This window comes from Papaver somniferum, unplaced genomic scaffold, assembly GCF_003573695.1.
Source record: "Papaver somniferum cultivar HN1 unplaced genomic scaffold, ASM357369v1 unplaced-scaffold_189, whole genome shotgun sequence".
Classification (NCBI taxonomy): Eukaryota; Viridiplantae; Streptophyta; class Magnoliopsida; order Ranunculales; family Papaveraceae; genus Papaver; species Papaver somniferum.
Window position 1 is genome coordinate 31264 of NW_020628707.1, and position 17531 is coordinate 48794.

At 35.6% G+C, this 17531-nt stretch overlaps 1 long non-coding RNA gene across 2 annotated transcripts; it reads right to left on the reverse strand.

The window, feature by feature from the left end:
* Positions 1-6622: 6622 nt before the first annotated feature.
* On the reverse strand, positions 6623-10227 carry LOC113338210. Of its 2 annotated transcripts, none has more exons than XR_003354676.1 (4): positions 9711-10227; positions 7192-8094; positions 6871-6977; positions 6623-6723 (listed from the first exon to the last, which is right to left on the reverse strand). It is a non-coding gene; the product is annotated as an uncharacterized LOC113338210 (long non-coding RNA). The 2 variants fall into 2 exon arrangements; XR_003354677.1 differs by having other exon boundaries at positions 6645-6716.
* Positions 10228-17531: the final 7304 nt, after the last annotated feature.

Below are 17531 nucleotides of genomic sequence, written 5' to 3' on the forward strand. Positions count from 1 at the left end.
ATATACAAAAAAATAAATAATAATAATAAAAATTAAATCCTAAAAAAAAAATTATGTCTTTTTTTTTTCTCTTTTAGCTTTTAGCTTTTAGCTTTAAACTTTTTGTTCCCAAGTCCTTAGTATTCCACTTCGAACCTGTAAATCAAAGACACAAAAAGAAACGTAAAAAGGAACAAATAATAAAAAATAATAAAAAAAAAATAAACCTAAAAACAAATATATATACAAGTCCGCGTCGGCGGCGCCATTTTGTTGTAATATTAAATTTGCGGTAAATACGGATTCGATGCTCGGACTTGAATAGATTTAAAAACAAAAATATATACACAATTTGTCACAGGATCAAGAGATACTAGGACTCAGGATTCCACCAATTCTTATACTCATGCGAATCAACTATTAATTCTAGACAATTATAGCTTATAATGATAACAAATATCGACTCTTTTCTTTGCCAACAATAGATTTTGTAAAGTATTAGATGTAAATCATAAGCATGATGCATCAAGAGTTCCTAGACTAAGCATACATCATCAGATAAAATCACAAATAATCAAGAAAAATCATAAAACACTCATAATAGTGCAAATAGTCATAAAAGAATTAAATAGAATTACTCATGCATAAAGAATGGTTTCCTCCATCATCCCAGTAATGGGGTTTATCTACTCATAATAATCATGTTCCAAAAATAAATATTTGATGCTCAAAATATGATTAAAAGAGTGAAAAATATAATACAGTGAAACTACGACCCTCTTCAAGCGTCCAGAGAAGAACGATAAAAAACCACTGCTGTAAATAACGATACCTCACTGCTGCTGTTGACGCTGTTGTTTTAAGACCCACATATGCTAGTCGTTGTCACTGTTGATAAACGACAGTCTTCTGGAGTCTGTTTTTCGTGTTCTTCGTGCTCTTTAATGGAAGCAGCAGCAGCAGAACTCCTCCTTCCTGCAGCTCCCGTTCTTCACTCCTCTAGCCTCTCTCTGGTCTCTGATCGACCCCAAACCTCTTGATCCCCCTTCTCTGACATAAAACCAACTATTTATAGGCTTTAAATCCCCTTGAAACTCGATCAAACCCCTTGGAAATCTCCATTATTCTTTACGGGTTGTTTGAAGAATAATCTTCTTCTTGTTGCGTTACAGGCTGTTTATAGCTATTCTCTCGTCTCAAATATCTTCTAGGACTTTTACCCAACTGTTTTGATGTATATCCCACGCAAGATATCCCATAAATCTCTCAAACTAATCTCAAACCCTAAACAGAAACCGTGTGCACTGTCTTGACTTTGTGTGGATTTTATGACTTATCCAGCCCAATTAGATGGGTCTAATTGCTTCTAACATGTCCCTTATGTCTTGTAGAGTCCGTGGGTACCAAATTTGCCCATTGAATCGCCTCCTAGGTCGCTCAAATCCTTGATCCAAAACTGTTGACGCTGCTGCCTTTTTTCCCGCCAAAATCCAGTTTTGAAACTTTGAAGATGACCTCCCCCTATCCAGTTCCGGTGTCCCTTTAGTACATGCCCTGAAATGTGGTGCCCCTTAGTAATTAGGTTACCCCTTATCCAAAGTGAGAGTCCGTATAGTAATTTTCTCCCACGAGTGCAAAAACCACTTTTTAGCCAATTTCGCCGCAAAAGCTTATTTCTCCAAAAACACCTACAAAGACATAAAATAACCAAATAAGTACAAAATCGAGCACTAACAATATAAACAATTGGGACAAATTAGACACATAAATGCGTCTATCACACTCTCCTGGATACTTGTTCAAAACTCATTTGTAGGTTCGGGTTAGGTCATTGGATCATCTTCTAGACGAAAATCTACACTTAAAAACTTCCGAAAACTTGATTTTTATGTTGCAGGTTCGACTGACTCGAGTTGATGCGTTTTGAGCCGAACCTCTCTCTGTAACTTCAAATCTTCAAATCTTCTTTTGCTCATAACTTCTTCGTCCGATGTCGGAATAACCTCATTATTTTTGTGTTCTTTTCATAATTGAATTATCTTTAAGATGGTGGTAAGAAATCCTTAATTTGGACGAGATGAATTCGGCTCTTGGTCTTCCTTCATTGATAGACTCCATTTCTTTAACACTTTTCGTAGCAATTTTCCTCTTTTCACACAACCTTGCCTGCTCCAAATATCGCTTGTGGATTGACCTTTATGTCTTTTTAGATCCAAAAGAGTGCTTTCTTCCTTCTTTTACTCCATATGACTCCAAAGTACCTAAATACTCAAAAACAAACATAAGATACATAATTTACAAGAAAAGTAGCAAAGAAAGCATAAATATTAAATATAAAATTAGATGTTTTACAACACCTATCAGTAGCCGTGGAATAGGCGTCAATGCATAATTGTTCTGGAGAGGGCCTCCATACATAACAAAAACAATAAGGGGAGATAGGATCTACCTGTCTCAAGCCCCTTGTTGGCTTGAATAATTTTGTGGGAGACCCATTAATGAGAACTGACAAAGTAGTCGTCGACATACACTAGTGAACCAAGTTACACCACTTCTCATTAAACCCAAATTTAGACATTATTTGAAGCAAGTAGGTCTATTCGACTCTATCGAATTCCTTCGACATATCAATTTTTAGCCCCATAAAGCCTTTCTTAGATTTGAAGTTTTTCATCATTTGTATGATCATGCGCTATAGTGATATTTTCAGAAATCTGCCTTCCTGTAATGAAGACAGATTGGTATGGCGAAATCATTTTATCAAGCAAAGTTTTCATTCTTCTTGCCATGAGTTTTGAAATGACCTTATAAGTAGTGTTAGCGAAGGCTATAGGCCCGAACTCTGCCGGAGTGGTCGAGTTCAGGATTTTAGGAATTAAAGAGATAAAGGAAGCATTCATCTCCTTAGAGATGTTCCAAGAAAGTTTGGACCATTTTTACTAGGGCAGGCGCAATGATATCCCAATTTTGTTGAAAAAAAATAGACGGGAAGCCATCTGGCCTATAAATTTGTCAGGGTCCATCGAAAATAGAACACGCTTTGTCGCTCTGGGTTATGTAAGAAGGGATTAAGTTTATCATATTTTGATCTATTTCAGGGTTTACAGTAGTAGCTGTTTCACGAAAGTGATTTTTTTATACATTCAACAATATCATTTTTGTTATCTAAGCACTCACTGTTTTCAGTCTTAAGGGTTTCAATTATGTTTCTTCTAGATCTCTGTTTAGCCTTACTATGAAAAAATTTCGTATTTCTGTCCCCTAGAGAGAAGTTTTGGTCCCTACTTTCGTCTTTCCAAATTTTTTCTTTTATGGCGTACCATTTAGATAACTCCTTTATAAGATCACTCAGGTCTGTAATTTTGTTAGAGTAATTAGGTCTTTTGTTTGTTCTGTCTCGCTCCTTGTTTATATTCTCAATGTTACTATGAATATTACCAAAACTAGTTTTATTTCAAAGTTTCAGAATATGTTTAACATTTGTTAGATTTTTATTAACTTTCTGTGCCGGTGAACCTCGCACATGAGAATTTCAATTTTCCTGAATTAGAGGTTTACAATCATCATGTTTTATCCACTCCCCAAAGTATCTGAAAGGAATATCCCCATCATTCCAGTGGTTATGAGTGTTTAATATTATTGCGATATGGTCTGAAGCAAGGGGCCCTAGATATTTTATGCTTGAGTTGGGGAGTTTTCTGTTCCACTTAGAGTTAACCAAAGCCTTGTCCATCATCTGCTCTATATTTTTATCACTAGTTCTGTGGTTATTCCAAGTGGAAGTGTAGCCAGAAAATCTCAAATCCATTAGTTCACAGTTGTTTATCAGATTGTTGAAAATCCTAGCCTCATTTCTTTTAAAAGGAAATTTGTTATTCTTTTCTTCTTCATTGAGAACCACGTTAAAGTCTCCAATAATTATCCAAGGATGGTTTATAGTAACCGGCATATCTTCTATGATTTTCCAAGAATTTAGTTTATGTGGCCTATAAGGACTCCCATAAAAACAAGTGAGATTCTAGCTACTATCATTTTGATGGTTGGAAATCGAAGCATTTAAGTGGTTATAAGCAAAGTCCATAATTTGTATATTCACATTACTTTTCCAGATGAGGCACATACCTCTTGCACTTCCTCTGGGGGAAACTAGGTGATAATTATAAACATGCATTCGTTTTAAAATAGTAATATATTTTGTTGCTTGGTTTCAGATAAGAAGAGAATATCAGGAGGACTCCCTGTTTAGGGTATCCGCTAAACTGTTTTGAGAGTCTGGTTTTCCTAATCCCTGGCAGTTCTATGCTAGCATACTAATAAACTGCCAGAAGTATGGAATCACATGGTACTTGAATTTTATTAAGACTATGTAGTTAAAGATCTTAACATGGAATCCTAGGTTATCAGCATGCTTTCGGTTGGAATGGATAGAAATTGATATGATTTGTAAAAGATTTAGGTTACAGATTTTGGTAGAAGTTATACCAACCTCTATCTCTGAGATTAAGCCGGTAGGTCTTTCCTGTGTACACTGATTCACCTCCTCTTACTCCATTTCTTTCTTTAAGTAGGTCAACAGAGTTTTTCGTCTAGCTTCTTTTGTTCTCGGTAGTTTCCTTTTCATCCAGTTATAGCAAATGGTACCTGGAATCAAAATTAAAAAAAGATTGCATTAATCTTGTGAGAGATATTTTTGTTAGTTGTTTGCAGAATTTAATGAATTTCGTAGATCTGCTAATAAGTACTCATAGAAAGAGTACAGATAAATTTTAGTTACGTTAAAAAAAAAGAAATTCGAAAATAAATCAAATCAAACAAAATTTACTACAAATAAAAATAGATTAGGAGGAGTTTAAGAAATTCGAAATATTTAGATAATCCAGAAGAGATCAGAGAGTCAAAGAGGGGTGTAGCTGAGGACTTCGATGAATCCAAAAGAAAAAATTTGGACGCAGTTGAATTAGATGCAGATAAATATTCCAAAATTATGTAAAATCCAGGGGTCTTTGATAACATAGAAGATTCCAGAGGGGTTTTGATTAGATAAGCATGGGAATGAATTAATGGTGGTTTTTGGGGATCGCCACCGTCGATGACGGTGGTTACCAGCTAGTTTATGGTGTCTGCAGACAAAATAGTGGTGGTTACTTGTAATATAGAGGTGGTTTTGGTTAACTTTTAGCATAGGATAATTTTGACGAGAAGATGGGTCAATGAAACGTACCTAGTAAAGTAAGGTTCCAAAATTGAAGTTTTTCTGTCTTAGACCGGTTCCTATGGGGGTGGCTAACCCACCCATTTTCCATGCCAGCTGGCCTGTCAAACTGGTCGCGCCACTATGGTAAAAACATTAAGCAATTGAGTCACCATCGAGCGGTCGAGACTACACCGCTAGCGGTCTCGTAGCGATCGCTCGGTCTAGTTTACACCGCTAACGGTTTAATCTCGACCGTCCACGGTCGGTGCTCTACCGCCTATAAATACCCATATTCCCTTCAGTTTTCATTCACAAAAAAAAAAAATTCTTTCTTCCCTTCTCTAGAGAGCAGACCAGAGCGATTTTTTAAAAATGAGGAGTTCCAAAACAAAAAGACCATGGAAAAGAAATAGGAAAGAAAAAGGAAAATCAAGTTTTGTTACCTAAATTAAGAGGGGGTGGTCTGAGCTAACTGAAGTGTTTGGGTTACTCCCCGAAGCTGTTCAAGCATCCTTGAGAAGATATCCTTGGCAGCGTTTATATTTCATGAAAGGCAAAAACCACATGACTCAGTTGTGCGAGTTATTTGTGAACGTTGGTGGAACACTACAAATACGTTCTTTTTCAAGGATTTCGAGTGTGGTAATTTCTAATTTTTCCATCCAAGAGTTTAATTTTCAGTTCAGAAACAAATTTAATTTTTAGAGATTCAAATTTTAGTTTGATACAAATTTTAATTTTATGAACATGTTTTTAGGGTTCACGCCCTTAGATTTGTATATGTTGACTGGAATAAAAAGTGAGGGTGAAATAGTACAATTTAACCAGTTAAAGTGGATATCAGAAGGAAAATGGAAACAATTACTCCCCTTGTACTCAAATGATGCTGAAGGAAAGCCAGATTCCAGACAGTTACACTCATATGGATTAAGAGTGTCTGGGTTAAAGGCTTTTTTGAGCCGTTACAATGCCAAGGGGATAAACAGAACTGAAAATTATCTCGAGCTTGAACGTATTTTTGTATTATGGATGTTAGGCCAAGTTTTTTCCCCAATGCTAGCACAGTATCGTTAGTTGGTTTTCTGGAATCTTTAGAAGATTTAAATAAAGCACCAAATAATGATTGGGGTTCTGTAATTTTAGCTGAGCTATATATATCTCTTGGTGATTGCTCAACTAAGAAGATATATAGCTTAAATACATTTTGGGTCGTATCGGAGGTAAGAACTATTTATTAGATTTATTATCGAGTTGTCAAACTTGTGGTGAATGTATTAATACATCAATTTTCGTCAATGTTATTTTCCAGTATTGGTGGTATACTTACTTTACGGTCGGTGAACCTGATCTTCACGATAGACGATTAATTTTTCCTGTCGCGTACAAGTACAAAGCTGATAGTTAGATTGGCCAGGTTAATGATTGGTCAGCTGCTTGAAAGTTGGTTGGTTGAACAATACACTCTACCACCTGGGTGCATAATTATTCTTGAATCACTGGACAACTCCCCTACGAATTCCAAGAGGGATTTGGTGCATAAAATCTGCTCACTAGATAGACAATGGAAGGGTGAAGCTTAACAATTCCAACTTCATCTAGAGAAAAATCATCCGTTAAGAAAGCTAGTGGCCGTGGATGCATGCAAATTTCCAATGCTTGAAGCCCCATGAGATCAAATGCAAAAGTAAAATTTATACCTTCTCTTGCTGCTGTACTAGACCCAGAACAAAGAGGTCTAGTCATGTTTTGTGCATCATTCAGCGCGAAATTCCATAATGAAAGAATGTTGAGTCTGCACGGCTTTCTGTGAAAAAGTAAAAAGCAGACATGAATAAATACGACAATATTACGACACTTCAAACCAAGAAAAGCAACAAATACAACAATATATAAGGGCGACATCTTTGTATCAAAAATATATAAATAAGTGCGGCATCTACAAACATGCATACAGCTATATCGCACAAAATTTGATCCAACAAATAAATCTTGCAATGCAATATTAAGCATTACTTGACTGAACAACTGAATGAGGGAGGATCCCGAAAGTTGAAAGATAAGCTAGTCAGCCTTTTTCAATGAGATTCACACTTTAAGTATACTCTTAACTTTCTGCAAAGTGCAGAAAGCTTATTTTCTATTCACTATATTGGGTTATGATGTAATGAACGTACAAATTTATCAATACAAATGATTACAAACATTATACATCAACAAGCACAGGTATCATCACCGTTGGATCAAACTTGACATACTGCTTAGAATCTGAACACCATTCCAGATGTATGTTTGAATCTTCAAGCTGATGCGTCATGAAATTCAAGCCATAGTCTCAAGCTTAACCACTACTAAAATACTAAGTTTTAGTCACGCCAAAAAACCGTGGCAGTTGACAAAAATCCGTGGCAAAAGGTCACTTGCCACGGAAGCCTCCTCGTGACAAATAGTCCCGTGGCTAAGTTTTGTGCATCAGTCTTCTTCTCATCGAAATATTTCAACCTCATGTTACGTTTGCCTGCCTTCCATTTTTCATGGATTTTCTCCTCCACCCAAAAGTTGATCTCATAAGAATAATGAAAAATATCCTACAACATTCATCACTTAAAATTTAGTAATCTTAAATCAATTAAATAATTTAATATATTATTTTCTTAACCTTCAACTCTTCAATGGATTCTTCAAGATTTTCTTCCTTGTGGGCATATCAGACCAGTCTGGAATGTCAAAAGGGAAGTTTTCTCCATTTAGTGCCAGCTTTCCACAGTAAGCCGAGATCTTATTTGCGTTCGGTCCAACTGGTGCGCCCCAGCAAAATTCCAGTGATACTTTCTCAACCTTTTTCAGCTTATTAAGGAAGTTCAACTTGACCCCTCCTATTACTTCCTTTGCTGCCGGAGGTTGTGGGTTTTCATCCATATTTCCTGCAAGAACCACAAACAACAAGTAAGCACATCATAAAAAAAATAAAAAGATCACACAACGTGTGGATAAAAAACACATAATAAGAAATTAATCAAGGAATGCATTCAACCCTTCCTCATACTCTAGAGAATGAAAAGATATAAAGAAGTCAGCGAGCAATGTAGCAAGTTGAATCTGCATTGATAATATATGTCAACTCAGTCCATAAGAAACCCAAGAAGGAAAAGATATAAAGAAGTCAGAGAGCAATGTGGCCAAGGTGAGTATGCATTGATAATATATGTCTACTCAGTCCATAAGAAACTCAAATAATTTCAAAACCTGGCTTCATAAATAGTACCAAGGAAAGTGCTATGTGATATTTCACAAGCTTGAGAACCGAAGAACAAGTAACTGTGGCAAGTGCACTATTTATGTCTCACTATCTTCCACCTTAAAGCCCCGCAAATAGTGCACTTGTCCATGGTTTTTCCTTTTTTTTCTAAAGGGGGAATCCCAAACAGAAAACCAATTATCATAAACTCCTGATATATAAGCCAACAACCTACCCTCAAACAACATGTTTCATAAGGAAAGAGAACAAATTTTGCTTGCAGATTTAAAGAAACATGCCATTGAATTCATACGGATATTGGTGCTCAGAAAAAAGTAGAAAGTTCCTATTGTGTTTTATCTAGTTGATGCTGAGATAACCAGTTAATATGTAACATGGCACATTCATTTCTAGACAAACTTATTACTACTAGCCTGTTACAGTAAAACCTAATGAAATGGGATAAGTTGAGGCTCTTGAGGGTACGCCTCAAATGATAGTACCAAATTGTAGGAACACAATACTACCTCAAACTATCTTTATTTAAACAATAAAATCTGCAAACTCTCTGTCAGGATATAGAAAACAAGTCAATCATGTGAGAGACTCGGTCTAGTGCTGAACTTCATATAATGTGATAACCACAAAACATTGTGTGTAAGTGTATTGTAATACAAGTTGGTGCTATCCCAGATGAGAAACTTTTCGGATTATGAACTACTAATCACATAACTACAAATTTATCGGAGTAGTAAAACTGTAAAAGTCTCCTATTTGACCCTCTAATTCAAAAACCATTGCTTCATCAAAGAGTACTTGGAAATTACTACACATGTCTTTACGAAAATACTTCTGACGTGTGCTATACAGAAATTTTAATTTTACCATCTACATTTGATTTGAAAGTTTAATGGAGTCATGGAGATAAAGCTGATAGATGAAAGACATTATTCCATAAAGGTATACTTCGTGCTTAAGTTAGAATAGAGGCTACATACAACAAATTCGATGTTTAAACAAGCATACAAAGTAAAAAATACAACAAAGAAGAGTAAGGATGCAACAGCAGTCTTAAGGAACAACCAAAAATAGTATTTGACAAACCTAGAAAGACATGCATACTGGGTTTTGCAATTACACTTGAAATAGAAATACAATTCTAAACACAAACCTAGTATATTTGATATTACAAAGCAAGAACAGTAGAATTTCAAAACAAAAATTGAACTTTGACCTAAAAGAAACTCAAAATATATGACAATCGCAGTAGGAAATCAAGGAGAAAGAAATTAGATTTCTTACCAGCTTGTGCAGATAAAATCGATGATGTCTTGCAGAGAATGAAGAAATTGATGGATTTCCTTCTTCCAAATCTGACCCGATATCATAAAACAGTTCAAATTAAAGAAGATATAAATTCTAAAGCAGTAAAAAAACTGAAGCTGGAACGAAATTAGGTTGATTCAGACATATAGAATTACTACTTAAAAAACCCTAGTTTCAGAAAATCAAAATCAGAAGATCTAATTTTAGAAAATGTTTTTATAGCAACCATAATCGAAGAAAGAGGAGAGTTGAGGGAGGTGGGAGGAACTGCAGGAATTGGATGAACTGGGGACTTATCTCATCAGGTGGGGATCGTGGTCTTCTGCTGGGTTTACTAGCCACGACTTGAGATTTTAAGAAAATTCTAGGAGAATTACGATCATTCTTTAAGTGTTATATTATTCTTTTATCTCCTTATAAAACATGGAATACCAACACCAATTAGGAATCTAGTTATTTTAGGAATTAGTTTATGTTTTCTTAATTGTGGTATTTGCTTTAGACTCAAGTTATGTTTTCTATATATACATAAGTTCATTCTAGGGTTTAGTTATTCAGTGAATAACTTCTCTATTCTATTAGAATCGTATAGATCTTATCACTTTCTTTTTCACGGGCCATGGCAACTTCTTTTCCGGGGAGTTATAATACAGCCACTTGGTGTCTCGAAATAGAAAATTTTAATAACTACACTGCTGAAGATATGTATGAATTTTTTAAGGACTACAATGTTGCACATGTTTATATGACACCGATTTATGTGATCACTTATGCAGAAGTGCGCTTCTTGTCCAAAGGAGAGGCTGAAGCAGCTCTACATGCTTCCCAAGGTAAAACCTCTGAGTTCTTAGTTTTGATTTCTAATTTTTCAATTCTTATTTAGTTTGTTAAAAAGAAAAGACTTCCAGGAATTGATATATCATCTACCCTGATTTTCTTTACCTCACTAATAATTCAATTATTTTTTCACTAATATTGATTCCTGTTTTTTTCTTTCTTGTAGGTACTTTTGAGGCATCGCGTAGTACATATGGTGCGGATAGGCGATATTGGCGACCACCCTTATCCCCGATTTTGAAATGACAACTTTAAAGCTACAACATCAATCAAATTTTCAATCCGTCTCGTTTGCTTTTATAGTTCTTGTCATAAAAATTACAAATATTATTCATAGCCAATTTAATTTTTTATGACAATCATTATTATAGAAAGGCACTAGATCTGAGCAAGGATTTATACCTTTTCGAGTTCTGGTTAGGTTAAGTGATTATAACTGTTGTTTTTCCAAATCTAATTTTTTTATTTCTTTGATTTTAGTATGTTTTTATTCTTAATTAGGTTTTCTAAGTTCTGGTAAGATCCTTACTACTCCTATATTACATGTTGCATATTAAGATACGCATCGCTACCACTCCTGGTAATAATGTTATTAATGATGTGAGTCATGTTTCTTCGAAAGGAGCTTACTGGGTAAATTTATCAGGGGCAAAAGGTGAGATTTATTCTCAAAAATAATAAATAACATATCTCCTCTTGGAAGTTAGACATGACGGCTAGTGTTAATAAAAATAAATTTATTAATCTGGCCATGCATAAAAAAAATTCAAAGAAAATGTTTGATGTTATTTTTTTCTGGTGATTTTCTCAAAAACTCGGATTATATACCGTTCACTAGGCTTACGACACGGTCCTTAACGTTGATTAATTTCTAAAATCATACTAATTTAATTATATTTTTGCTAAGTAATCGATTTGTAAGACCTAATACTTCCCTTGCAAAATCGCTCGTATAATCACCGACAACACATACCTATACCATATCATCCAACTTCATTGTGTCAGCGCAGCTAAATTGCACCATTGCTAAAAACATGATGACATATCTCAAGAAACAACATGTATAACTATCGATCCTATGCCGCATTTCCTTTCGCTTGGAATATCGCTGATTCCGTCCCATCAGTAATCATCATTGTTAAATGTAATCCGTCCAAGTGTTGATTAGTACAACGATTCCTTTATGTCTATATTATGTAATGTTCATTTTTTTTAATAAACAGACTGTGCAAAAGTAAAAGAACATAAATATTACATTGGGATTAAGATAACGTATTTGAAGCACTATGGACATTGCCTCCCGTTGCTAGTGTTCTCGAATTCCTGGTTGCATTCTAGACAGTACATGCAACACCAATCATTTGCGAAGCGAGTTATTTGCGTCAGTATAGTCAATGTATCTCCTACCTGTAATAACATATCACGTCAAATTTTTGGAGTCGTGTAATAAATTAGTTCATATTGTTGAGATTATTAGTCCCACATTGTCTGAGCATCTAAGATCCTGCGGTTTATAACTTCTTAGGGCCTCTCCGCTCATTCCCAATTGGTTTTGATTTGGATTTCGGGAGACTTTAACATGGAATCAGAGCAGGCTATTTGCGACGAGTCATTAGACCGCTCCTTTACCCCGCGTCATCCGATTTAATTGTCCACGTGTTAGACCCAGCGAGGCTACATGTGAGGGGGAGTGTTGAGATTATTAGTCCCTTGCATGGGCATCTAAGATCATGTGGTTTATAATCTCTTAGGGCCTCTCTGCTCATTGACGATTGGTTTTGAGTTGGATTCCCGCAGACTTTAACACATACCTCGATCTCATGATTCATTTTCTTTTCACATGGCATATCCATTGACATCATGTGTTTTCATTTTATATATTGAATGGATTGCCTGAACAATGGATTTGAGGAGTTTATGTTGGTTTAGGTCAGCAATTTTTCAGTAAAATCTGAATAATGAGAAACTTGGAAAGCAAAAAAATGGTCAAAGTCGTCCTTTGATTAGAAATCCTTTGAGAATTTTATTGTTGTTTGCATCACCACCTTCATAATCTTAATACAGCTCAGTTAATTTCTATAGGTGAAATAATAATTTTCAATGTGATGATGGCTTTCATTTTTTGTAGTTATATGGGTAGTATAAGTCATAATTCGGTCCTCTATTCATATTGAACTTTCAAAGAAAAGTTAGCTTCTCACTTTGATGTATCCTCTCTTCTAAAGTGAGAGGCACCGCCACCACCACCTATTTTCATCACTGTACATTTCTCTTCACTTTAATCTGTAATTTCACTACAACATCAAATAGTTGATTTCTGCTAAGTATCTCTCTGTCTTTGTTGACTTAGTGATGCCCCATATTTTACTTTTCCTCTTTCTGTTGTCCATATTCATTTCAAATTGACATTGAATAATTTAAGAGTGTTTTCTCAATTATGATGATTGTTGCAGTTCAACCTGGATAGTGTTGTTGAATAGTTTTCATCTATGTAACAGGTACCTGAAACACTCTCAGACGAGGTTCTTGGAAAGATGGGTACGTCACGAAAGACTGTCGTGCCTATTATTGCTCCTAATGATCTTGTTGATGCTGATTTTCTTATCTTTGTGTTCCCTAATGATGGAAGCTCGATGCAATACTTTACTAGACCACAGGGGCATGGCCGTCTCTACCATGTTAGAGGCTTAGGGCGAACTTTCAAAAATGGGCCTCTTATTTCTAGTGTATAGACATAAATGAAGAATCGAAGATTAAATTAATTGAGAAATCCGTAATGCATGAAGCATGCATGCATATAAAGTCCAATAAGAGTTTAGAAATAATTAAATTTTTATTTTAGAAAGTTATATTGATAACTAACACATAGCGGCCGCCCACATCTTTTGATATTTTAAACTTGTTTTTTGATAGAAAAAATAATATTAGAAACACTGTAAAATATTTAGAAAAAGTCGTTGTAGTTTAGCAAATAGTGTGGAGGAAAAATTTTAAGGGTAACAAAATAAAGGTACTTTCGGTAAGTATAAGCTAAGGATCTGTAAAAATTCGCATCGCCAAACTATATTAGTTGATCTTATTAATATTTTGAACGAAATCTCCTATTGCCGAGTTTTGATTGGTCACCATACGTAATTTGTATTCTGGAAACTAGGTTGTATAGGTCATTCATAATTTTTTGGGCCCCTCCAAAATTTGGGCCTAGGACGGTAGACCATCTCGCCCTAAGCCTAAGACGGCCCTGCACAAGGGGTCTATGGAGAACACAATCTTTGGCTAGCAAACCTGCTGGAATATTTTATAGTACTGGGTCCCAAGGTTGTGTCACGAAACAACTGTATAAGTCTCCCTTTGCTCTCTCTACCTAACAAGTGACAAATTGTTCACCGAAAGTAGTACTAGTTCGATTATGTAGCCTCTAAAAATCTTATAAAGGGTGTGGGTGAACGAAATAAGGGAAGTGATGCTTGACGATGCACACCTAATAACACCTCAGATCCTTTAAACAATGCGAAGTAAAAATGACTTAAATAAGTACATGAATACATAATTCCAAATATCAATCAGCTAATGAAATAATTGCTTCCAAATAACAAAAATGACAGTTTAGTGGAACATACAATTAGTTAAATAAATTCTGGATACTTTCTTATCTTTGATTCCCCTTGAATGGCGAAAGTTCAATGACCTCACACTGAACTTGAGGGTTCAATCAGTACTAGTTTTTTATATAATATAAAATATTCCCATTCAATGGTGGAAGTTCAATGACCTCACATTTTTGTTTGAATCCTTGATTCTATTGCTGATGATTTTTGCCAAGAACATTGGCCCATCGGATATTTGCATTCATATTGTTTGAGTAGGTGAGTGTCTATACAATATTTTATATCAGAGGAATTGGTTATTACAAAGATTAAGTACGAGGTTTTGATTTGGGGGTCACCAAATTGCTAGAAGAGCCTAGAAAAATCATTATGCGAAGGTTTCAAAAAAATAAAATTGTGAGAAGATTTGTTGAATGATTTCAATTGGTTATCTTAACAAACTTTATCTAGGAATGAAACACTTGATATTGATTTACTCCAATATCCATCGGGTAGCATGGCAGTAAGGGGGTTGAAGTTTTTCGTACTGTAAACGGTGTTATTGCATACAGTTTATTAGGTGGGATAAGTTTAAAAGAATTGAGTTTTGTTTTATTCTAAATTACTCCTTGGCGCGAAATTTGATTATTTGTGTTTGATTCTATCATTGTGGAATCACTCTACTACAATGCGTCTTTTTCGTTGTGGGAGTTTACAATAATTTGATAAATGAATTTGGTTGTTTTCTTGAATGCATATATCCAACTTCACTTAAAGATTAGAGAAATTTACTAATCTTCTGTCCCCACAAGTAGATTATAGGTGTCACTCCTAGATAAGTTGAGTTAGTGTTTGTACATCTAATCCAGCATAATAGCAAGTGTGATTAGGTGTATGAACACTAACCCAGTTTGAGTTAGTACGTAAAGATCTTTCCAACTGTGTTATTGTTGAGACTTACATCAACTGTTGCCGTGCAACGCCATTGTAAATGGATAGCTAGATCTCTTACTATAAAACGTACAGCTTATGTCGCCTTTTTCTCCATCACTGTTGCACAAATCGTGCGTCCTGACTAAGATTGGGAAATATGGTGCAAAGGTGTTTGCAACATCTCAAGGCTATATAACCGCACTTATTCATCTATGCACTAGACAATAATACCAGCCACGATACTAAAGGGGTTAGCCGTGACTGTTTTGGGAAAGGAGTTTCCTAAAACGGATAGAATTCTTGGTAGCCAAGTTTGTAACCTATATAAATAGGTAATTAGGCCTTGTAGAATTATATTGTTTAGAAAATGATTAAGAGATTGGTGGGAGATTTCTTGTATAGATTTTAGGGCTAAAGCTAGGGTTTCGTTGTGAGAGCATATTGGTGAGGAACAAGAGACAAGGTTATCGTCTCGGGTAATTGTTCCGGTGTAACCAAGGGTTTGCTGGGATTCACACCACGTTGTAATGGTTTTTCTTCATAGTGGATTTGAGTTGGTGCGACTCAAAGTGGACGTAGACAATATATACAAGTTGTATGTATTGGTCGAACCACTATAAATCTTGTGTCTTGTGAGTTGATTTATCTTTCTCGTATTGTTATAGTTGCTTGTGCTTGGTTTACTTATTATTCATCATAATATCTCAAGATCCATTATTATGCGGTTGTCAGTGATTCTATAAGAAAATCCTAACAACTGGTATCAGAGCTCGGTTTAGAGCTTTAGGGTTATCGTAGTACTATTGGAGTGGGAGTTATGGGTGATAATAACGAAAGTACGATACCTAGGGTTAAAGTTTTTAATGGGAAGAACTTTGCGTTTTGGAAGTCTCAGATGGAAGACTACCTATATGAGAAAGACCTTGATCATCCATTGGGTGGAGTTGCGAAAAAGGAAGCACTCAAAGACGATGAATGGAAAACTCTTGATCGGAAGTGTGTATCCATGATTCGTAGATGTCTAATGGAGGAAGTCTACAATAACGTACAAGAGAAAACTAGTACGAAGGATCTTATGGATAAACTTGAAAAGTTGTATCAAAAGTCATCAGCCTCGGGGAAAATTATGATGTGTGGACAATTATTTAATGTGAATATGCAAGAAGGAGAAGCGATTTCAGTTCATCTTGGGAAGTTTAAATAAATTTCTCATCTTTCAAAAGTTAGTATTACTTTTGATGATGAAGTTAAAGATTTAAGGTTGTTTTCGTTATTACCAAAGAGTTGAGAAACCGCAAGAACAACCATTAGTAATTCTGCAGGAGCGGGAATTTGAAGCTTGATGATGTGCAACAAAGGTTAATTGGTGAAGAGGAAAAAAGAATAGAACAAGGCTATAGTTCTAGTACTTCAAGCTCGGCCTTAAGTTTGCAGGAATAAGATAAAGGCAGGAGTTCAAATCGGAACAACAAGAACAAATCTAGATGGAAGTCTAGAGGAAAGTCTAGGGGGAGATCTCAATCCCGGACTAGAGATGTTGTTGAGTGTTAGGCGTGTAAGAAAGTAGGAAACTTCAAGCGCGATTGTCCGGAAAACAAAGGTGCTAATAATGGTGGAAATAAAGGTAATCAAGAAGAGGTTAACGTAGTTGCAGCTGTGGAACCGGTGAAGGTCCTTGTTGATAGCAAGAAGGTGATTATGGAAGGTTTTCTGCTACTCTCTGAGAAAAAGCAAGATGAGTCTTGGATTACAGACTCAGGAGCTTCTTTCCATGCAACGGGTGATAAGAGTATTATGATCTCTTATAAAGAAGGATATTATGGCAAAGTATTCTTACGTGACGGTGAAGCATGCGACATCATTGGTTTGGGTGATGTGATCTTGAAAGTCAACGGTTCGACATGAAAATTGAAGGATGTACTACACGTTCCAAATTTGAAGAAGAACTTGGTGTCTGTGGGCCAAGTTTGTGATGATGACTGTGAAGTTGTGCTTACTAAACACAATTGGAAAGTGAAGAACGGAGCTACGGTATTAGCTCGTGGAGTTAGATTCGGTACTCTATACCGGACTTCAGGTGGAACTACTTTAGCAGTGGCTAGTAGTGGTGAAGACACTAACTTATGGCATAGAAGATTAGGGCATATGAGTGAGAAGAACATGAAGAATTATGTTCGGGGGGATATCTACCTAAGGTGAAATATGTTGATATGAGTTTTTGTGAAGACTGTGTTCTTAGAAAGCAAAAACGGATTAGTTTCAGCAGAGGCGGCAGAGCCTTGAAAAGTGAGAAACTTGATTTGGTTCATACTGATGTATGGGGACCAATTGATGTTGCATCTCACAGCAAGTTTCAATATTATATCATCTTTATTGATGATCACTCAATGAAGGTGTGGCTTTACTTTATGAAGAATAAGTTTGAGGTTTATGAAGTGTT